General features: G+C 34.9%; 1 pseudogene; it reads right to left on the bottom strand.

The window, feature by feature from the left end:
• Positions 1-3,265: 3,265 nt before the first annotated feature.
• LOC108515689 (complement component 1 Q subcomponent-binding protein, mitochondrial pseudogene) lies at positions 3,266-4,325 on the bottom strand (annotated as a pseudogene).
• Between the last annotated feature and the right edge of the window lie 13,648 nt (positions 4,326-17,973).

Raw genomic sequence — 17,973 nt, 5'->3', positions numbered from 1 at the left:
TCTTAAATAATGTGTGAGGCATATTTAATAAAGGGATGCGGGGCAGCAAGAGACGATGGTGTTGTCTGTTCTTATTTACAGACTACTATGAAAAGCGGGACTATGTGTGGCAGATCCTTTAATTTTTCAGCATCCCATCTTCAGGCAAACCTGTTTTCAGCATAAAAATTTGAGTTTATGATGTCCATTGTTTTGCTCTCTGTGAAGTGCAGTTAGGAGGTATAACTGAGTTCATAGCTTACTTTCTTCCCTACAAGAACCAAAGGAGAATGGGAGCCTAGGGACAAATGTCCCAGATCATCTTCTTTAAGCAGACAATTCTGGGAGGCATGTGATTCTCAGATTTCCTGGATGAATTGAGTCCTTAAAACCTGCCTGAGAAATTCAGTCTCACATCTCTTTTCCTACTCTCCTGCATCTGACATTTCTTTTCCACACTCTTATTTGCTGGAGTTCCAGCCTTTCCCCCTCACTCTACCACACACACTACCTGTACCCCAGTCCGTATTTTGAAACAAAGCAAAAAAGAGGTGTCATTTGATTTAATATGTAAAAAGCAGAGGAAAGCTGACAGTTACTGAGAGGTTTATATTTTAGGATAACATGGAAATAATTATAGCATTATAGCTAGGAACAGAAGTGTATCTATCCTCTTTCCTTCAATACATTAGTTAAAATATAGGTTATATACCATTTGCAAATTGCAGATAGTCAAATGCAAAGTTAGAGAGTAAAATCCTCTTAGAGATGAAGTTAGAACTCAGAAATCTTTAAACTTGTCTGGTCAGAGAGAACTACTTGATTTCCTGGAACTACTTTGCTTAAAGCTTTTATATATGATGTCATTTAATTGGAAGACAAAAGAATATTGTTGCAACAGAATTCTTAATGTTTTAGTGCCATTAACAATGAAATGTCACAATCTGAAACTCACTGTGATTTGTAAGCAGTTCTCAAGCTTTATTTTTCAACAGGTTCCTTCCACTTACTTATCTCTTCTATTTCTCTATAATGTTGATGTGCAATGTGTGTGTATCAATCAATGAGTTTAAAAATAAAATATTTTTGGTGAAAATTTCTCACAATATACTTTCCAATATATTATGTTCACAAGTAGTTTGTTATGTGATTCTCTTTTTTTTCCTGTTGCGTAAAGCAGAAAATACTATCATTTATATTTTTCTCCAAATTACAATATTTAGAGAGCCTTAGTAACTTTAATTGTACTGCTTATCTAATGTGCTCATAGTAATCTTTTTATTATAGTGTTGCTTAAGCTACTGCTGATTTACGTGTTAACAGACATATTAGTTAATCAATGACATCAAACTCTGGTATTGAGAGTATAACTGTACTTCTTCATAAACTGGTGGATGGCAGGGCTGTGTTAAGTAAAACAAATAATAATTTATGTCTCTTATTAAAACATATTCTACTGCGCATTTTCTTTTAAAGTCTTCTCAGTGGAATCAATGTCAGGAGAGCATTTTATACTAATTTTGTTTTACTCTTTAAAGTACATTAATGGCGTCTTCTGGTTTCCCTATTGAGTTTCAAAAATGGAAATTTGACAGCTAAGTATAATGCACAGTTCATTCAATTTGAAAATAAAGTGAATATCTGCATATTTATAGTACAATAATGGATTCATTCTGATAATTGCTAAGGTGTTTTGAGCCAAAAGTATATGAAATATTCAGAAAGTTTGGAAATAAATGGCATAAATATTTGTTTTCAAGGACGTGTAAATCCAAAACTAAGATGGATCTGGTGTATGAATGCGTGATGAATCTGTTGAGTAAAGGTTTTTGGAGATGAGCAATTTCCTTCTGAAAGGTAAATGCAGATGTTTCCAGAGAGCAGAGTGTTGTGTTCAAAGGCAGAAAAGATATTAACTAAATTATCTGCTGTCTTGGAGAAATTAATTGCTTCATCAAGAAAGAGATTCTCAGAGTATTTACTGCGTCAGATTCATGATGGGGTTGAATGCATATCTTCCTGCTTAACAGTCAACCCTGCATTAAAGTATTTATGAAGGAGAAAAGTAAATGGATCACGTATTTCTCAAGTTCTTTTGAAGGTAGCAAATAGATTAAACAGAGGATGTGGAAGAGTTTAGACTTCAGATAATCCTGGCTTTCTTTTATATTAATTAATGTTACATGCTTGTTAATATCTAAGTGTCTAATTTGAGTCAAAACCTCTATTTGGTTTAATAACATTTCCAGTTTCCGGATATTTAATGGCTGACGTTGAAAATAAGCATATAATGCCTGTGTCTTCCTAACCATGTAGAATGAAGATTATAGTTGCTCTTGTGACTTTTATTATTATTACATAGTACATTCAGTTGTGTAGTGTGACATCTATTAATTGAAAAAAAAACACAAGTAAGGATATTGCAATAATAAATATTAAGAAAGCTTAATTTCAACCAAAAACTTAGATGTTAATTCTGTGAACATAATTTTTGGCAAAAAAAGTGGGTGAGTTATATTTTTTTCTCTATTCTTTACCATTGATTATAGTAAAGTTTTATTAACTCAACACTCAATAAATACAAAGGGAAAGGATAGAAAGAAGAGGGAAGAGGAAGAAATGAATGCCTTCAACTACTCAGAGATTGAGTACATTATCAACCCTTTCACCTTGCTCGCTCTTTCTAGAAAGAAAAGATACATTAAGACTAGATCAACTTTCTCTACAAATCAGATTCAGTTTACAAACACACACACACACACACACACACACACACAAAATACACACATATATCCTAAATTTTCCAGGATATTTTTACTACATTAAAGATTGTAAGCATAATTATTTTATAGGCTTATTATATTATTATTACCTTAATTTTTTTCCATTCTAATAGTGATTTTATAGCACATACATATATAAATGTATATCTACTGGCATAGTTCTACATGTGAATATATTTAAGAGATACCTACCACACTTAATACAGAAAGCATTTGAGTTGAATTGTTTGTAATTTTGCCACATATTTATTTTCTTTTGTTTTGAGGAGACAAATCCATTTTATTGTCTAACATGTTATATAAAAATCTAGAAATAATAGATTTGTATAGAAAAAAACAAATGATAATAAATGGGAGCAGAAACGAAATAATTTAAATTTGTTATTTTTCCCGGTGGTATTAGGATGACAATCATTTTAAAGCACATGTGCCTGGCTTCAGGGTAGGATTTGTTCACCAGCCAAATCCTGCCATAAAACTACGGCTTTCATTGTCTGTCTGTTCTAGGGGCTCTTGACAGAACTTCTGAGGTCTTCAACAGAAGTAATGTACTCCTGCTGCTCCAGGACTGTGCTGAGCTCCATCAACTTATCCCGAAGTGTTGGCCACCCCTCCGTTCACAAAGAAATCCATTAGGTGGTCATGTAAGGCTGAGCTCAGGGAATCTGTGTTGAGGGTAAAATTAGTATTCTTCCGAGACGGGCAGATCACGAGGTCAGGAGATCTAGACCATCCTGGCTAACACGGTGAAACCCCGTCTCTACTAAAAAATACAAAAAAAATTAGCCGGGCGAGGTGGCGGCGCCTGTAGTCCCAGCTACTCGGGAGGCTGAGGCAGGAGGATGGCGGGAACCCGGAAGGCGGAGCTTGCAGTGAGCCGAGATCGCGCCACTGCACTCCAGCCTGGGCGACAGAGGGAGACTCCGTCTCAAAAAAAAAAAAAAAAAGAAAAGAAAAAATGTAGTGTCCTTTCATGGAGACTCCCCATTGGATGGAAAGTAAATTCCCTGATAAAGAAAAGGTCACTCTCAACCTTCTCCTCTGGCCCACCCTCATCCTCTGGATAGTGACAGTCCAGCACAAGGGCCTTCTTGCCACCATTCTCTATAACTTCGACCATGAAGTTGGGAGGTGATGCCAATTCAGGCTCCTGTTCTCCAACTTGCTGTCCTTTCGAGGCTTCCTCCTCTCCATCAAGTGTCGGTGGGATGCTGTTGTTAATGTTGAAAATGACAGCGAGATTTCCCCAGCAACTCTTCCCACTCATTTAGCTTCTGTTCCATTCAATTGCCGCTCCCATCCTCCAGACATCTTAGGGAGGATGTCTGGACATTTTATGCTTCTGGATTTTCCTTTCCTCCTTAATGTCATTACTCAGAATATCAACAGTCTCCTTCGGTGTACTGTGCGCCACCGTCACAGGGGCAGGGCCTGCGAGGCCGCAGGAGGCCAGGCCGTCTCGGAGACCACAGAGACCCCGTGCGCACGCTGAGCAGTCCCAAGGGCGGGGCGCACCACTGGGGCTAAGGCTTGCGGGAGCTGCCGGAAGGGTGGGGCAGGGGGTTACTTTTCTATTTCATTTTGATTGTGACTATAAAATACAAAATCAATACATTCTTAAAAAGTGCCGTAAAGTAAAAATTACAAATATACAAAACACGAAGAATCAGCATGTAGTTTGTATTTAGAATTATTATGCAGTTTACATTAGCAGTTTCAATTAAACATGAATTTAATAGAAATGTGCATAATCCAGTTTATTATGATACAATCTCTTTTGCTGAATTATGGTCTCCACATCTATAGATGAGCCATTTTTGAAATGTATTGTGTAAGATAGCACCAAGTGGGCCAGGCCCGCTCACGCCTGTAATCTCATCACTTTGGGAGGCCGAGATGGGCAGATCACGAGGTCAGAAGATTGAGACCATCCTGGCTAACACGGTGAAACCCCGTCTCTACTAAAAATACAAAAAATGAGCCGGGCGTGGTGGCGGCGCCTTTAGTCCCAGCTGCTCGGGAGGCTGAGGCAGGAGAATGGCGTGAACCCGGGAGGCGGAGCCTGCAGTGAGCCGATATCGCGCCACTGCACTCCAGCCTGGGCGACAGAGCGAGACTCTGTCTCAAAAAAAAAAAAAAAAAAAAAAAAAAAAAAAAAAAAAAAAAAAAAAATAGCACAAAGTGTGTGATGGCATAGGAGTAGATGTATGTTGAATCTTCCATGCTCTCATTTGGTGTCATGGAATTATTTATTCTACATTGCATATGTATAAGTCCAGTGAATAAATTTGATCATGTTAATGTTGAACACAGAATTTTATGCAAGGAATGCCCTCCACCCATTAACTTCCTGAGTCCTAAACTGTTGAGTATATAACCACTGTGAAAATAACATAATGGTGAAGACCTGCGAAGCACATCTCTCTAGAGCAGCATTTTAAACATGGCACTGCTTAGTCAGCTCATTATAAACAGAAGTATCATGACTAGGTTTGAGACTTAAGATCCCTTAGGGCCAGGATCCATTCTATAAGACAGTCAGAGGTGCGTTTCTTAACTCTTTAATGATAATAAAAGGTTTTTATATACTAGTATCTACAGTTTTAGCATCACAACCACTCACTAAGAAATTCTCCAGTGGTTCATATGGATCCAAATCAGTGTGGCGATTTCTCTCTTCATGTTACCATTTGTACTAGTGACATTAAGGCTCCTACTCCTACAGGGTGGTTTACAAGAATTCAGGTCTGTTAAATTGGCAAGTTGTGTAGAGAATAGGACTTTCAGATAGATGGGGAATATGATTCCAAATTTCATCTAGGTCTCCTGTAATATGATTCTCCAGACTGGCCTTCTCTTCTCTTTATGCAATTGCTCCTCATTCCTCTTGCTTTACTTCCCCATACCCAGTCCTCTCTATTTTTGTTATATTAGAAACAGGTTCCATGAACAAATACTCTCTAGTGGTGATCCTTTTGATCTGTGTGTGTGTGCATGTGTGTGTATGTGTATGTATGCACATTCATAAGTTTATAGATATATGTATGCATATATATACCACATATATATAAGTATATGTGGTATATGTTTATATTCTATCAGAAAGATTTCCACATAAAAGGGGAGGGAAATAGAGAGCAACCAGACTAATACTCGAATGTGTTGCATACCCTAGAAATTACTAAATCAGTTACTAAAAATATAGTTAACTTCACTTTGCAACTACATAGTAGGGAGCAATAAAGTGCAAAATGACAGTACAGTTTCATAATGCTTCATTAGCGGTCATCTCAGTCCCTATTTCTAACTAGATAATTTTTGTATGGAACTTTTATTTGCATCATTATTTGATTTTGTCACTGTATTAACCAGAGAACCACAGACCCAATGGCTGTGTGTGTGTGTGTATGTGTGTGTGTGTGTATGTGTGTGTGTGTGTGTGTATGTTTAGATATATTGTCTTAGCCAGTTTGGGATAAAATGCCATATACTGATTGGCTTATAAACAACAGAAATTTATTTCTTAGAGTTCTGGAGGCTGGAAGTCTGACATCAGGGTACCAGCATGCTCAAGTTCTGGTGAGAGCTCTCTCCCAGGATGCAGACTGTTAACTTCTCATTATATCCTCACGTAGTGGAAAAAAGTGCTCTGTGGTCTGTTGTATAAGGGCACTAAACCCATTCATTAGCGCTGTGCCTTCATGACCTACTCATGTTACAAATGCCGCAGCTCTAAATATCATCATGTTGGGGTCAGGATTTCAACATACACATTTTGGGTGAACGCAAACATTCAGTCCATTGCATATAGACATGAAATTTTTCTTCATTATATGTGTATGTGCATGTATGTATAGACACACACATGCATGTACACATGCACACACACACATGCACACGCATATATGTGTGAGGAAGGAAGAGAGAGAAGTAGGAAGGTTTTTGTTAATGTTTTGGTAACATTTATTTTAAGCTCGGGGTACATGTGCAGGTTTGTTATGTAGATAAATCCCTGTCGTGGGGGTTTGCTGTACAGATTATTTTTCCAGCCAGGTGTTATGCTTAGTATCCATTAGTTATTTTTCCTGTTCCTTTCTTTCCTCCCACTCTCCACCTCTGGTAGGTCCCAGTGTGTGTTGCATGTGTCCATGTGTTCTCATTATTTAGCTCCCACTTACAAGTGAGAACATGGAAATTCTACCAGATGCACATCCAAATTCTACAAGATATTTCTTTTAAGAAAGTGGCTCACAGAACTGTGGAGACTGGTAAAGTCCAAAATTGGCAGGGCAGGCCAGTAGGCTGGAGATGACAGGAAGAGTTAGTGCTGCAGCTCAAGTAGGAAGACAATCTGGAGACAAAGTTTCCTCTTTCTCTGGGGCTCTCAATCTGTTTCCTCTTGAGGTCTTCAACTGAACGGTTGATGCCCACTCACATTATGGAAGGCAGCTTGCTTTATTAGAAGTCTACCGATTTAGATGTTGGCCTCATCTAAAAACTGCCTTTACAGAAATATTCACATTGTTTGACCAAAGATTTGGGTACTGTGGCCTAGTCAAGTTGTCACCTAAGATTAAACATCATGTCACCTGCAATTTGATATAAAATACATGTCTATATATCACGATTTTTCATTTTGCTGTTTATATTCCTGCTATCAATTTCATATCGCTACCTCTAGCCGTGTCTGTTTCTATTTGCACAGATTTTAAGAAAATTTTCTTACCAAATGCAATCTTGGTATATTTCTGTTGTCTCTGCTAATTTTCATCAAAATTGGATTTCTTTATTGTTACTTCTTTTTGATATTCTGAACTTTGCCTTTCTCTTCTGTATGTTTTTTACTTGCTTGTTGTGAGTCTGCAAAGTATTTTTAGAGTTCACCTGGCTTTTGAATGAGGAAAGTCCGCCAATTGAGTGCTACTCAAGATTCCATCATTTCACAGATTAAGTTGTGTGTGTGTGTGTATGAATTATTATATATTCCCACAAGTCAACATTTCTGACTAGTTTTTAATAATCCTGTTTATAATTTTTATATACATTAGTAGCATCAATTTTAATTGATGGCTGCTATAGACAAAATATTTATGTCCGACACCCAAATTCATGTGCTGAAATCCTAACCCTAAGGAGAGGGACCGTAGGGCCTTTGTTAGGTGATTAGGTCATGAGGGTGAGGCCCTCATGAATGGGATTAGTAACCTTATAAAAACAGTCCAGGAGAGCTTGGACTTGCCCTTTGCCCCTTCCACCATGTGGGGACATTGAGGAGATAGTCATTTATGAACCAGGGAGGGGACCCTAACCAGAAACTAAATTTGCCAGTCCCTTGATCTTGAGCTTCCCGGCTTCCAAAACTGTGAGAAATACATTTCTGCTGTTTATAATCTTTTTTATAGCTTCCTGAACAGACTAGGATAACAAAAACAATAGAAACAAAAAAATTAAAAATACAATCTACATAGCAGTCATTTTTTGTTAATCATAGACTTTATTATACATAAAATTTTAAAAACTCTCTTTCATATGCCACCACAGTAATCAATTGCTACTTGCTGCTAAGAGTCTTAGTAGAACTTCATGACGTTACAGACAAACATACCTATCCCCCAAATGCAGTGTCTGACACAAAACAGGTAGACAATCATTAATGATTAAATAAATATCAATTGAGTGGGACTGCTAGATTGACTTGACAAAATGATTAGCTTTATGTGAGGTACCAACCATATGGTTAAAACGAAATATAAAATAGGGTTCATGCCCACAAGCAATTTTAAATTGGTTTGGAGATTTCAATCTTAAATACATAAAACTCTAATAAGGGTCATGAATAACACACTTAAGAGACAAAGCGCATACCTTCATTACACTATCCAAAACCAGATGATACAGGACAGAGTGGTTTTTGTATTTTTAAAAGGCATAGAGTGTAGTTGATAAGAATTTCTTAAGGCTATGTGTAGAGTTCTCTAAGATTTGAAATCTGGCACATCACATTGGGCAAATCTCAGAGAAAATGTAAAGATAATCAGTTTGGAACTGGATATGAGTGGTCACTAGGGGAAATATAGAACAATGGGAAATTGTGAAAAAGTCACTGTAATTGCTTTATAAATTAATCAGATGTTACAGAAAACTCTACAAAGCATTTGGTTACAGCAATATATTTATAACTTATAAATATATTAAACTGCAAAACAAAACAAAGTAAAACTAACGTGAGCGAGGAAGAAAAAGAGGGAGAGACACAGTCAGAGAGAAGGCTTGAACATATCTTTGAATAATGCACAAATTTGATTGCACGAAGTTGAACAAGACACCTGACGCAAATTATCTTCTCAAATAATACACCCAAATAATCTACATGTAAAGTTAATAGTAAATGCCTATGCTTGGTGTTACAGAAATTTGCTGCCTTTGCACAATACATTATTTAAGCTAATTTGCTTCTCTAACATCTATAACAAAATCTCACAGGCATAGTCATCAGTGACTTATTGGCAATATAAAATAATTGAAATTATCAACAGAAGAAATTAAAGGATGAAGGTTTAAATGATAGAATTATAATACATGCCAGCAATTTCTCAAAGTGAATTACCCAAATATAATTGCATATCTCTGTTGTGTTCTAAAGTTCAGCGGCCTAGAATGTTATTTAATTATGCATGCATTAATAAAAAACTGCATCGCAAAAAGGGGAAAATAATGGAGAAACTGTTTAAAACTTACATGGACTAGAAATCTAGTAATAATTTTCAGGCATTATATGCCCTATTTTCTATTATATTCCTTCTAGAAATATCAACCAAATAGCTTGAGGCTAATGTAAACTATCATTTATATATTATCATATTAATCAATCTCATTACTAAAATATAAGGATCAAAACCATATTTTGTATATTGTTTTGTTTTGAAAATACTGACTTTTTATGCATCTACCTTCAACCAAGTTTTGTATTTGACACACATACATTTGAATTTGTTCAGTTTGTCTTTAATATAGTCATGCAGATGGATGGCATGGTTTAAATAACATTTCCTAACTGATTGCCTCTTTAAAGGATTTTGTTTCTGTGAAAAAAGAGCATAGATGTTGTTAATGATGTTTATTGTCTCTCTTTTTGCAATGATAATGAAACTAGTATTGTTTGTTTATGAGTCATTTCCATATTACTAGAAAAGTATAGTAATTTGTCTTAAGTATTACTAATTAGGACATTTACTAGCTGGGATTAAAATAGATTATAACTATCTATATTTTAAAGAAAATTTTATCTTCAATGCCTTCATAGGATTTGGGTATACCAAAAGAGAAACTCTAAAATGCTAAGAAGCAAGTGAGGAAAACGTTAACTATAATTCAAAAGTAATATATTCTAAGAGAGTAGAAATATACAGTTTTCTGATGAGTGCAAATTTTTCTCTCAGATTCTTAGATTTGAGATTGTAGTTCCAAACTACAGTCTGAAAATACACAGGTGCACTTTGAACTGTCTGAAAATTGAATAGTTGATGTATATGCATTCATACAAGCCTGTTTATGTTTAAATATTTTCAAACCTTTATGAAATAAAATGTAAATCTGACCACTCTTTTGCTAGACATATGATGTTATTTCAATCAATGTATACAATAACTATAACTGCTAGTGAAGAAAATATCTGCAAAACAAATAAGAAAATATTATTTTGAAGCAGGATACATGAACAAAACTTCTGTGCATGTGTTGGATAGGAGACACATTATGTAATGCAACTCTGATTTGGAACATAATGGCGTATGTTCAGAAAGAGAGTTGCTTGCTTAAAACGTATCTTTTTTTTGGTTACTTTTAAGTTTTTTGATTGACAAATAGAAATTGAATACATTTATCATACATGTTTGGAAATATGCATACACTGTGGAATGGCTAAATAGAGCTAATTAACATATGCATTACCTCACATAATTGTAATTTTTGTAGTGAGAACATTTAAAATCTGCCCTCTTAGCAATTTTCTAGAGTATGTACAATACATTAACTACAGTGACCATGTTGCACAATGTGTCTCTTTAACTTATTTCTCTTATCTAACTGAAATTTTCTTTTAAAATATCTTTTGTATTTTAAATTGTACTTTTTAATAAATAAAATTTTAGTTTTTAATTCAACTTTTATTTTAAATACAGGGGATACATGTGCAGGCTTGTTGCATGAGTATTTTAATCCCAAGTTGTGAGCGTAGTACTCAATAGGTAGCTTTTCAATCCACACCCCCTCCTTCACTTCCTCCTCTAGTAGCCACAGTATCTTTTGTTCCCATGTTTATGGCCATGTGTGCTCAATGTTTAGATCCCACTTGTGAGAACGTGTAGTATTTGGTTTTCTGTTCCTTCATTAATTCACCTAGGATTATGGGCTCCAGCTCCATCCATGTTGCTGTGAAGGACATAATTTTATTCTTTTTTATGGCTGCATAGTATTCCATGTTGTAGATGTATCACATTTTCTTTACCCAGTCCACCACTGATAGGCACCTAAGTTGATTTCATGTCTTTGCTGTTGTAAATAGCATGGCGATGAACATGCAAATGCATGTGTCTTTTGGGTTTAATTATCTATTTTCATTTGTTTATATATGCAGTAATGAGATTGCTGGGGCGAATGGTAGCTCCCTTTTAAGTTCTTTGAGAAATCTCCAAGTTGCTTTCCATAGTGGTTGAACTAACTTACATTCCTACCAACACTGTACAAGCATTCCCCTTTTTTAGCACTCTCACTAGTGTCTGTTGTTTTTTGACTTTATAATAACAGCCATTCTGACTGGTGTGAGATAACTCATTGTGGTTTTAACCTGAATTACTCTAACGAATAGTGATGAGCATTTTTTCATGTTGTTGGCCATGAAACAACAACATGCTTTTTTTTTTATGCTTTTTTTTTTTTTTTAAGAGAAGTGGCTGTTCATGTCCTTTGTCCATTTTTTATTTTATTTTATTTTATTTTTTGCTTGTTGATTTGTTTAAGTTCCCTACTGATTCTGCATATAAAACCTTTGTGAGATGCATGGTTTGTGAATATCATCTCCCATTCTGTGAGTTGTCTGTATTGATAGTTTCTTTTGCTGTACAGAAACTCTTAAGTTTAACCAGGTCTCACTTGTCAATTTTGTTTTGTTGCAATACTTTTGGGAACTTAGCCAAAAATTCTTTGCCAAAGTCAATGTCAAGAAGGGTATTTTCCAAGTTTTTTTCTAAGATTCTTATAGTTGGATATCTTACATTTAAATCTTTTTTTTTTTCTCTCTCTCTCTCTCTCACTGTCGCCCAGGCTGGAATGCGCTGGCGCAATCTCCGCTCACTGCATCCCGGGTTCCCGCCATTCTCCTGCCTCAGCCTTCCGAGTAGCTGGGACTACAGGTTCCGCCACCACGCCCGGCTAATTTTTTGTATTTTTAGTAGAGATGGGGTTTCACCATGTTAGCCAGGATGGTTTCTATCTCCTGAACTCGTGATCCGCCCGCTTGGGCCTCCCAAAGCGCTGGAATTACAGGCATGAGCCACCGCGCTGGCCTACATTTAAATCTTTAATCCATCTTGAGTTTTTTTTTATTTTGTACATAGTGAAATGTAGGGGTCTAGTTTCAATCCTCTGCAAATGGCTAGGCAGTTATCCCAGCACCATTTATTGAATAAAGAGTTCTTTCCCTGTTGCTTTAAAATGTATGTCTTTTATTCTTGCTACTTTCAGGCTTTAGTTTAAAAAAAAAAAAAAACTTGCATATTTTAATTTATCATGAAAATTACCCAACTATAAATTTTAAACATTTAATTATTTTATAAGTGTGATATATCCTCATTGTTCTAAAAACATGTCTTTAAATCTGATGGTGAAAAACTTTCCTCATCTGCCTTATCTCTTCTCCTTCACTTTCAAAGCAGTCATCTTAACTTGTATAGTTATGTTTCTAAGACCTTGTCTCTATATTTCTGTATTACCTGACTGAAAGGTTATTTTTGATTAATGTATTTTATACATAATGTCATGACTGCTACAAGGCAGAGAAAATCTTCCCATCAACATTTTTATTCTCACCACCCCTCATAGTACATTACAATATTCGCTTAAATAACAGATAACCTTTACATTATATTCTTACAATACTAATCAACACTAAATCTAACAACACAATTGCACTTTTGATTTTTAGCTCTTTATTTTTGTTGTACTAATTTTTTTCATCGTTTATGCTTACATGATTTTCTCTGTAGCAATCATTAATTTTATAAAAGTAAACAACAGTTCTACTACTTGCCTTAAAACAATGTGTTTAAATGTTCAAAAACACCAGTTCTATTCTCTCCTCCACCCCATCCCAAAGTCCTCTGCCTAGAATCTACAGGCCTCTAACTTCTAATTCGATTGTTTGCTCATCGGATCTGTAACACCAAAATCCAAATGTGGTTTCTTTATACAATCATTTCGGGATCCCCAATTACACATATTCTGCATAGATCCACTGTCACGTGCAGCCCTTGGTTTAATCTCATTTGAATAACATTCTTCTTTGCTGGAGCACATCTTTCATTATGCTTGTCAAAAAGGCCAGAGATTTATAAACTACCAATTAAAAATACAAACATACATATAAGAGCACATATAAAACAGAATCATAAAGCATTATAAAGATGGGCAAGAAGAATGCACACAATATGTTAATCACCCTCATTGTGAAATTCAACAGAAATGCTCCATTTATACTATTTTAAAATTTTAGTGGATACAAGTCCAATTTTTAAAGGTATAATATATTTCATATTATCTAGGTATAATCTAATGATTATCACTTTAAAAAACTTAAAATATCTTACAAAATAGTCAAACTTTGTTAGATTATGTATAATAATAGTTTTATATATTATTCATTTTTTATAAAAACCTTTATTTTATTTTATGCCGTCGAAATTCAGTTGATAATATTTTCCTTACTCTTTGCTCAGGAAGTGATAAATGTTTCATTAAAGGATTCTTTGAGGTTTGTATTCTTCATCTCTAAATTAATGAAAATAATGACATTTTTAGAATTCTATATTTTTTAAAGTCAATATACAGATATAAATGGCTAGAATTTACTGAGTGCACCCAAGGCTGAAGCATGTTACTGTAACGTTGTCCTGTGTTAAATAATGCAATCCGGCCGGGCGCGGTGGCTCACGCCTGTAATCCCAGCACTTTGGGAGGCCGAGGCTGGTGGACCACCTGAGGTCAGGAGTTACAGACCAGACTGGCTAACATGGTGAAACCCCATCTCTACTAAAAATACAAAAAAATTAGCCAGGCATTGGGGCAGGCTCCTGTAATCCCAGCTACTCGGGAGTCTGAAGCAGGAGAATCGCTTGAACCTGGGAATGGGAAGGTCGCAGTGAGTCGAGATCCTGCCATTGCACTCCAGTCTAGGCAACAGGAGCAAAACTCCGTCTCAAATAAATAAATGAATAAATAAATAAATAAATAAATAAATAAATAAAGCAGTCTCAATAATTCTTTTACATTGGTACTAAAAATATTCACATTTATAGATGAGGAACTGGCTTAGGCATACACAAATTCAGTATTTTATTTAAGGTCACATACATTGTGTTTAGAAGTTACTAAGTAAGTGATAATTTATTAATACTGGTACCAAAACAATTACTTAGTTTTAACACATAAATTTGGTAAAAGCCTCATAATTTTTTACTGCAATCATATTTACTAAAATGTGTCTTACATTCAAAAGATAGTTAACTTTATTCTTACCTGAATGTTACATTTTTTCTAGAGTGATACAAAGATAATAACAAGACATTTTATTTTAATTTTCCTTATGTCAGTGCAAGCATAAATTGTTAAAATAATAATTCCTTTACCCAAATATTATAACTGAACACTTATTTTAATAACTTGAACTAGGATGTAGTCTTCATCATAATAGGCTATTAAGTTTATACAAAATTTAATCTAATTTGTAAGTTAACACTAGTTATTCTCTTTTATGTTTAAAGTTCCCATCGTTTCTCATGGTTATTTTTATTTCCTTATTAATAATAAGAAAGAGACCTGATGTAACATACTATTTCTCATGTAGAGAACTTTTAAGGAAGATAAGAGAAATAAAATTTGCATCCTGCTATTTGTATAAAGTTATGAGATATATGATAATTATATGTTACAAACAAGTACATACTTGTGGAAATAAATACATCACAAAGGTGAATGAAATAGAATTTTACTCTTTGGCATGATACATTATGTGTCAAGGTCATAATGCGATATACAGCCACAGGATGGAAGGAATCTTGGTCTCCAAGTAGATTTTGTAGGAAAAAGAAATAGTCAAACATCTGTACTATTTAGTCAAGGAGATTTTCTCATTGTTTGAAAACACATATTGTGTAATCTGACTAAAGCATGTTCAACAAATTAAGCCTTCTCCACCAAAATAAATATTCTTATGACCTGTTAAAATATCTACTGAATCTATGTTAAAGATTTTCAGTATACGCAACAAACTTTCTGACTCTAACAAAGACAACTTCAACGTTTTGCTATTTTTGTTCCAATTTGAGAGATCAATTTAATCACATAAACACATATCATATATTTAATTATTTTACATTAAGTTGAAATCACTGAAATCAAGTTAGATCATCCTGTAAACAAAATATATACTCAATTACTAAAAGTCTGAAATGTAGTTTGTTAGAAAGACATTTATTTTTAGAAAACAAATAATGAAATCTACATTTGAGATTTCTATTCCCTAGCTAAAAGAACTAGTCTCAAGATATTTGCAATCTTCAATTGTCTTCTGTTTGACTTATTTCTCTCTCTCCAACCAGATCTTTTTTGTTTAATCAGATAGAATTTCGTTGAATTCACAAAACCGTAGTTAGAAAACAAGTGACCTTTATGAATTGTCTAACATTTTGGTGCAGAGAGTGACGATTTTTTAAATATAATTCTATCATATGTTCATTCTTTACTTTCATTTTCTTCCCTTTATAAGATAAAATTTAAATGATGCAAAATGGTCAGAGTTTTAAAATGTCTTTTTTCTTCCCTCGCTTTGAATTCCAAGATAGCTCTGTTTCAGCAAAATAACTCTAACATTTTATCTATCCCTTTTACTTATTTGGCTTGATAATTTTCAAGTTAGATAAGAAAATCAAATTTGTTTTATTTGAATAACAAAATAATATTTACAAAAATATAGTTTATCATATGCATCATCATGAGTGTGTACAGGTTATGTACAGTTTTATATGTTTCTTCATCCAATGGTCAGAAAATTATGAAAGTCATCTTGCGTTTTGTTAAGCCATCTTGAATTTTGTATGCTTTCTGTTCTGTAACTGCACATCTGGCTTTCTTATGATTAATTTTGGAAGCAGGAACAGACCCAGCAAGCAGAAAAATAGGCTCTGAGAGCCTCAGTGTACTTTCTTGTCTGGACTGACAATAAAATTCAAAAAGAATTTTCTAATGAATCCTAGGAAGCATTTAAATAGATAAAAATAAATTAGCAAATGGCATTAAATCCTGCTGTGCTTTCACTGATAGACAAGAGATATATTTTAAAGCAGCAATAACAATTTCGTACAATGCATTATTTCTCATTAAAACCAAAAAAGTACATATATATATATATATAGAGAGAGAGAGAGAGAGAGAGAGAGAGAGAGAGAGAGAGAGAGAGGAGCCTCATGATTAAATTTCAATTCAAAGAACAGGTCAAAGTAATATAAAAGAATGAAAAGAAGAAATAAATCAGATGGGCAAAAGAATATACAAAAAAGCACATTAATAGAAACAGACAAACAATATGAATGACATGAGAAAGATCAGAAAACCAGAAAGCAAAGTCAGCAAAATAATGACTGAGGACCAAAAGGATCACACAAAGTTGAAAGACGTACTGTGTCCACCTCCAAAACCACTCTCCCCAGATAACCACCTCTGCATTTACCTCCAATACATCTGCCACCATCATCAAAAATAACTAACAGTATGAAACTACTACCACCACCTCCAACACAACCATCAACACCACCACCACTAAAAATGCCACTATGATGACAGTCTCATAAAAACATGTTTCAAATTACACTTCCCTTGCCTCTATAATGTGGCCCGGAATTTCTTCGTTTTTATCACTAGCATTTAAAGAGCTTGCGTTATGTGTGAGGGATTGTAGCAAATGCTGATGGCACTTAATCTGAACTCTTAGGTTTACCATCTAGAGATTTATTAAAAAAAAAAAAAACACTAAATGCAAACAAATAAGCAATCTAACAAGTCTTAGATGGAATAGAAATTCAACAGCTTCAATTGAGATAGGAAGTCTCTGTCCCCATGCATGTGTGTGTGTGTGTGTGTGTGTGTGTGTGTCTATGTTTCAAAAGTCACAGAGATAAAAAATAAGTTTTAATTTCTACAATGTATCAGCACTGTAGAGGGAAATGGGCATACAGTATGCGATAAAACAGAGAATCACTTTCGGAAAAGGAAGAGATCAAATACTTTTCCATTAATTTAAATGTAGCTATATAGAAATGCTTACAAATCAAAAGGCTCAAACTAGACATGTGAGTCTCCATAAGAAAATATCCAGGCCGGGCACGGTGGCTCATGCCTATAATTCCAGCACTTTGGGAGGCTGAGACAGGTGGATCACCCAAGGTCAGGAGTTCGAGACCACCCTACCCAAAATGGAGAAACCCTATCTCTAATAAAAATACAAAAATTAGCTGGGCATGGTGGCAGGCACCTGTAATTCCAGCTACTCAGGAGGCTGTGGCAGGAGAATCGCCTGAACCCAGGAGGCAGAGGTTTCAGTGAACTTAAATCTCGCTGCTGCACTCCAGCCTGGGCAACAGACACTTCATCTCAAAAAAAAAAAAAAAAAAAAAAAAAAAAGAGTATCTCCCAGTGTAATAAAGCATAACTAAGGTGCAAAAGTGCCAAAGGAGATCATGGAGTCAAAAGTTAAGAAAAGTCTGTGGGAGTCTACAGAAAAATAAACTCAGCGTCCTGGGTAAGATGTGGCTAGAGAGAAAAGTAAAAGCCAGGTTATGCTAACCTTCAGGTCTATTTGAAGCATGATGGATTTTGTTTATGGATTTTGTTTTAAGAGGAATAGAATACATTATTTTGAGTAAAATGTTTTTTAGATATGCAA

This window comes from Rhinopithecus bieti, unplaced genomic scaffold (assembly GCF_001698545.2).
Source record: "Rhinopithecus bieti isolate Rb0 unplaced genomic scaffold, ASM169854v2 scaffold_35308, whole genome shotgun sequence".
In the NCBI taxonomy this organism is placed as follows: domain Eukaryota; kingdom Metazoa; phylum Chordata; class Mammalia; order Primates; family Cercopithecidae; genus Rhinopithecus; species Rhinopithecus bieti.
This window is presented reverse-complemented; position numbering and strand designations above follow the sequence as displayed.